Source organism: Elephantulus edwardii, unplaced genomic scaffold, assembly GCF_000299155.1.
Source record: "Elephantulus edwardii isolate Elephantulus edwardi_28Jun2011 unplaced genomic scaffold, EleEdw1.0 scaffold00101, whole genome shotgun sequence".
NCBI classification, from domain to species: Eukaryota; Metazoa; Chordata; class Mammalia; order Macroscelidea; family Macroscelididae; genus Elephantulus; species Elephantulus edwardii.
In genome coordinates, this window is record NW_006399851.1 from 10,656,878 (window position 1) to 10,663,914 (window position 7,037).

Below are 7,037 nucleotides of genomic sequence, written 5' to 3' on the forward strand. Positions count from 1 at the left end.
ATGCATACCATCAGGTGAAGTCCATGTGTATAACCTGCGTTTGTGTCTCTTATAAAAGGTATTTCCAATGAATAAGTCATTGATTTTACAAAATTCAGTCCTTACTAAGGACTAGATCTTGATTTTTCTTTTTCTTTTTTTTTAATTTTTAAAAGAACACCAAAACTCAAGAGCCTAGGAGAACTAGCACTAAATCATAGTAAAAAGCACAAGTCCAGGGAACTTGGGTTCTAGAGCTACATTGTGAACTTACCCTGAGACTCCCAGTCTGCCCATCAGCCTTCTCATCAAAAGGAGAGTCTGTTAGCAGAACATGAAAGCCTTTTCTGGCACTGTTTCCATGATACTGGGAACAAACTCTTTGGCATTATAATACACTGTGCTTTCTCTTTCATTGAATTTTCTCAAGAAATGTGGATTCATCAGAGATATTAGTGATTATAACATTTAAGTGGATTTCAAGAGTTTGGTTCTGAGCAAAGCACTTTAGTCTTCTCAGTCCTTAGAGAAATCCTATTGTGGAGTTGATGTTAGTTGTGTAGGTTCTGAATCATGATGGCCCAGGGCATAATATAACAAAACATTGCTGAGTCCTGCAACATTGTCACAGGCATTGGTATTCTTGTATCCACTGTTAGGGCTATTGTGTTTTCTGAGTGCCCACAATTTGGGAAGCTCTGTTGGCTTAGTATTGAGTTGACTCACTAACGCAAGGCTGAGCCTCTCTAGTAGTCTGAATCTATCAGTAGCTCCTCAGAAGGAAGATGGGTAGTCTCCTTTCGTAGTGATTTACAGCCTCAGAGATCCAATGGAGGAGGCTATCTGTCAGAACCAACATACTGGTTAGTTCCAACTTATTGGAAAATCCAACTCATTAAATTTAGAGTTTCCAGTCTAGGAAGTTAATTTCCCCGCATTATCTCAGAAAATTCTCAGTTAAGGTACGTAAGATTTTTCACTGGCTAACTTCCAGATGTAGGTAATCAGGCTTTTCTTCTTAGTCTGGAGGTTCCATGGAAACCTGTCCACAATGGATAACTCCACTGATAACTGAATAATGGTAGAAGAGCTTCCAGCAGCATAGCAACACACAGTGCGAGAAACTTACATATGGGTCGTAGTTTAAGGGATAGGATGTTGTAGTTGTTGTTGTTGTGTGTTCTCCCCGTGGGCCACTCCCAGGCTCCTCAGACACACCAATCACCTCCTAACACCCACTCTGGCTGGCCTTCCCTTCTCTTAAGCATCCAATGATTTGCTTTGACATTTTATGTAAGTATCTAATCTTCTCAGAAGGGTGGAGGGCCGGCGCAGGAGGGGAAGGCCCTCTGGGAGATGGATTGATTCAGTCACTGGGGCAATCGGAATGAGTGTGTCGGAGGCAATGAGATCGGCACAGGACAGAGCAGAGTTTAGAACTGTTGTACATAGATAGGGTCGCTATGAGTCGCAAGTGACTCGACGGCACATAACAACAACAGAACATTATAGAAAAAAATTTCTTAATTATGTTGATGTGTCTGAACATTTAACTGTAATGTAAGCAAGATGTAAATGCATAATTATTTTAATATGTTTTAGTATCATATCTGCTTCTAATTTCATGTCATTGAGATTTCTGTAAAGAATATATCTTAATATACATTTTCCGTTTCTACCTAAAGCTCCAAATTTCATTTTCTAGTTAATAAATTTGAAACTGTTGATGCTTTCAACCTATTCTTTTCTATCAAGCATCGTTGTTACTGTTGTTAGTTGCTGTTGAACTGACTCTGACTCTTAGTTACACAATGAAAGAGCAGAAGACACTCATCTAGACGGATTGACACAGTGACTGCTGCAATGGGTTCGAGAATGTCAGAAATTATGAGGACAACACAGAACAGGACAGGGTTCAGATCTGTTGTTCATAGGATCACTATGGGTTGTAATCAACTCAAGGGCACCTAATAACAACAATGTTACACTATGAACTATAGAATGTAACCCTGTTTAATCTCTGTTGTGCCAAAGTCCATTGTTTTAGCCTCTGCATCAATCTTGAAGATCTTTCTCTCCTTCAATGACCCTCTAATTTTCCAATCATGATGTTCTTCTCCAGGGACAGGTCTTCCTTATAACATGTTCAAAGCATGTAAGATGAAGTTTCCATTTTTTTCCAAGGTCCATCCTTAGAAATCCACTTCTTACGCAGATATTTTTGTTCTTTTGACAGTCTCTGGGATATTCAATCTTCTTCATCAACATGCTAATTCAAAGGCATCAATTCTTCTTAAATCTTCCTTATTCATTCTCCATAGTAAACTATCACTCACTCATTCACTCATTGCCTTTGCGTTATAATCTCATAACTGTCCTTATGGTTTTTCAGAGGCTATAAATCACATGGGAAAAGATTGCCCATCTTTCTCCATCAGTGCAACTTGTAGATTTGAAGTGCTTGCATCACAGCCCCTTGCCTTTGTGCTAGCAAAGCTCCTATAGTAAACCATAGTCTGTTTAATTAGTACTCTTTCTAACTATGACGAAGGGAACTCCAGTGAGTCACCTATCACTCGGCTCCAACTTGATAGCAATAAGCAACTTGACGACAGCACTGATGATGAAGTAACTGGAAAGAAATGAATTCATTCTGAGAAATGGAATATTCCCCATTCAATTTTATTAAAGTCTAGTACTATTCCAACTAAAATATTTTCACAGAATGTCTCCATTCTGAGACAGTCTCTTGTATAAAAATTTCATAACACATAACCTATCAGCTAAGCTATCACAATTTATGTTTTGTCAAATATATTGTTATTGGTAGGAGTCATCAAGTCAAGTATGATTCATAACAACCCTATGAAGAACAGCACTGAATCTTGACCATCTTACTCCATTCTCACATTCTCTGATATACTCCAGCCCAATTGCCCCAGTCACTGTGTCAATCCATCTCATTGAAGGTCTTTCTGTCTTTCTCTGCATGATGTTTTTTATCAAGGACAGATGCTGCAAAGTCATTGACAGGCCTTCTCAGATTCATTCCATCTCTGTGGTTATTTGGTGCTGTCAAGATGATTCTGACTCATAAACATCCTAAACTTTCTTGAGTCATCAGGACACATTTCTTTCTCAGGTTGTATCCAATTAAAAGTAAAAATACCTTGGAAGAATTATCTCCAAATCAAGATACCCAAAAGCATAATTACATAATCTTACATTAAAATGATTTTATTTGTTTGGTACCATATTCTTTTTAGAGATGTGTGGAGCAGTTAGATTCTACTAAAATGTGTTTTCTTGTTTTGGTTGAGGCTTGCATGTAGACTGTTTGCTTGGCTTTTCTTTTTTCTTTTTTTTTTGTTCACAATTGAGCATGAGCTGATTGGATTTGGCCTCATATTTATAAAGGCAGTTGGATCATTAGGCCTGCTGACCTGTTTTTAATTGTTTTGAGACAAACATTCTTCTAAGTGGTCTGTCAAGTGGCTGTACAGAGGTAACTCGTGGTTACTGGGATGCTAAACACTATGACACTGATGTATCAAATGTGATAAAGGTTACCCATGGTGGACAGTGTTTGGTGGAGCACCCAGATAAAAATAAGCTTGGAAGCAGTAGTGGCATGCCCTTCTGAAAGAGCTTGTCTCTGGTGGAAACTCTATGAACTTAGAAAAACAATGATAGTTATACAACAGGGTTCAGGTCTTTTGTTCATAGGGTTGCTATGAGTTGTCTATGATTCACCACACTTAATAACAACACCTTCTTTTGGTTTGGCAAGGATAAGTTCCAATGTCTTCCTGTATGTAAGCTTCATTTTCACTAATTGTATTTTCTTATAGGCTTCCAAAGCTGAAGTCTTTTGGCTAACCATACCTTGAATACTTGATTAGAGATTACCAATTTATTTTAAGCAAAATGCAGACAAAATTTAGATGACTTATGTCTTAAAAATTAAATTATCATTATATTGTTAAACACCTGGATTAATTTGCAAAGTAGTCCTTGAAAGGCTTAAATGCGAACTCACTGCCATCTAGCCAACTCAAATTCCTAGGGGCCCTCTATGGGGTTTCTGAAACTGTAAATCACAATGCAGGGAAACTGCTATAATTTTCTGTTGGACCCACTAGTGGAGCTGAATTCCCAGAGACATGCAACCTTTGAGTTAGCAGCCCAACTTGTTATGAACTATGCCATCAGAGTGCCCTTCATAGTCTCAAATATATCTGAAATCTAAAAAGACATAGAAAAGAAAAAAAATCCCACATTACCAGGCTATGTAATTTTTAAAATTCATCGTTATCTCTATCACACATATTTTATAGTTCTGTTTCTCTGTCTATAAATAAAAATATTTATAATGTCTGTCAACTATAGTATTTATTTTGTCGATAGATTATCACAGCTTGTTTGGGTGTGATTATGAACTACAAACATGCTACTTCTAATTCCAAGTATATTTCTGCTCCATGAATTTCTTAATTTAGTAATAATGCTGTTTCTTCCATCATGCTTTGCTCCACCCAAATTTCTATTTGTGGTACACCGAGAAAGTCACTTTGCCTTCATGTTGAATTTTTAGAGTGAGATTATTAATTATAACAATTTTAGATGCTGTATCTTATAATAAATTTCCAAAAATTTTCTTTGGAGTTCATAAATAAAATAACAACAACAGCAACAAGAATAAAACATTAGTAATAATTGTCAGTTGAAGAAACTATACCATTTAACTATCTATGGCATTATTCTTTGTCTAATGGAGCCAACTCTTCACCAGTTATCATTTTACTTTTTCTTCATGCACAAGAAAAAGTAAAATTAAAATAAAACCCACCCACTGCCCTTGGATCAGTTCCAACTCATGGCAACCCAGCACTGGGTTTCAAAGGCTTTAATTATTTATAGGAAGAGATTGCCTCATTTTTTCTTCTTAAGAGCAGCTGGTGAATTGGAACTGCTGACTCTTTGGTTAGTAGTTCAGAAAATAACACACTTCATCACCATAGTTCCATAATAAAAATTGAGGAGGATAATTTATCTAGATGAATAATCATTGGACCCAATTCAAAAGTCCTACTTCACAAAGTGATATATAAGCATGTTAACCCAGCATCATCATTTTCTTGAAACAACTAACTTGAAACTTTTAAATAGGTGGTAATTTTTTTTTTCTACTGAGAGTTTATATTCTGAATGTTTTTGTGGTCTGGGAGGTGCTATAGCCCTTAGAGTGCATGGCTAATGTTGACAATCATTTGTGTGAATCAACAATGATGATGACCGTTGTTATTGTCATGATGACTCGAAACTAACCCAATCCAGACCTTCCAGCAAGTTCTGAGGCTGGAAATCACACAGGAGAAGATCGCCCATCTTTCTCTCATGGAGCTGCTGGTGGATTTGAACCACCAGAGAGGCACTGCCTTTGAATTAGCCAGGTAAAGGCCTATAGACTACACCACCAGAGCTCCTTCATCATTGACATTCTTGGTGAAAAGATACTTAGCACTTAATTTTTTTAAGAAGTATAATCTTTGAACTCAATGTTGGTGGAAAGATTTCTTTGCAAAAAAAGGAAAAAATGGAGCAAAACAGTGTTATCACATGATAAGGTACATAGTTAGGTTACAGATTTATACTACAGAGTAAATAACAAACCACTGGGAGAGTTATTGAAAGGTCATTCAGAACTTTCTAAGTGGGCACAACTGAAAGACTGCTTGGCCTTTATTTTTCAACATATCAAACTTAAGAGTCTCCAAATGATAAGATGGTTTTGCTTTTTTTTTTAAGAACTGTCTCTTTTTACCTATTTAAATGAAAATTTCACCCTATTCCAAACCAAGCCCTCACCTCCATATCCATGTCCACACCTGACCTGAAACAGAGGTGATGCCCAAGAATGTAGGACAAACTGAAGACAACTTGCTGTCCCCAAGGCCACACCAGCAACAAGAAGTGGGAGCAGGGAAATGGAGGACTCTTGGGACCACAGTCTCCCACAAGAGACAGGGGCTTCCGTGTTTCTGGCCACATGTACCTCTGGGGAACTCCCTCCTATGGCCACTACTGGGCTGCCATACACTGAGGGGCCCTTCTCCTGGATACAAGAGTGACTGCTGAAAGGAGTCACCAGCACACACCTTGGGTGCAAGACCAGGCCATGCGACATTGAAGCAATGGAAGGGATGGGGTGCAGGTCTAGGTAGAGGTCAAGGGAAAGATACTCTGACCCTTCCTTTCTGAATACCTGGTCCAGGACCACCAACCCTCCACCCTCACTCAGTTCTATACATGGTTTGGCTTTTATTCCAAAGGTTAGTTTGAGTCTACCCTTCTGGTAGAAATGCCTTAGAAGAAAGACTGGTGATTTCCTCCCAAACATTTAACTACTACAAACTCTACAGAGCACAGTTTGACCATGATGTGCATGGAACTGCTATGAATTGGGGTCACTTTAATGGCTCCAGTGCCTGGAGGCCAGGAGGCACAGGCTTTGGTTTGCCAGCACAACTCCCCATGGACTACACCATCAGAGCCGCTCAATAGCAGGGGAAACTCCATCATCTATATCTTCTGTCATTAACAGACCACAAAGAATCCCTTGTCCCTGACCACTGTGTCCAAGCATACTTCCTCTTATCCCTTGGCACATTTCCTTGAAAGGCAGGTGTCACTCCTATTGTTACAGAAGGAAGGTGGGAAGAGAAGAAAGGGCATCATGACCACCTTTAACATTTAACCAAGAGTTAACACGAGAGCACATGCATCTCACAAACTGTAGACAAGACCATGAGGGGAGCCGGAAGGACGTGGTGAGGGTAGCATGCCAGCTGCAACTCTTTACACAACAATCATTGACCAGTTCTAACTCCTGGCAGCCTCACATGTCACAGACCAGAGCTACTCTGCAGGGTTTTCAGCAGCTGTGATCTTTACAGAAGCAGGCCTGCTGATGCAGTGGTTAAGTCCTCGACTGATAATTAAAAAGTCAGCCGCACGCGCTTCACCAGGGAGAGATACGGTCTGCGTCCATAAAGACT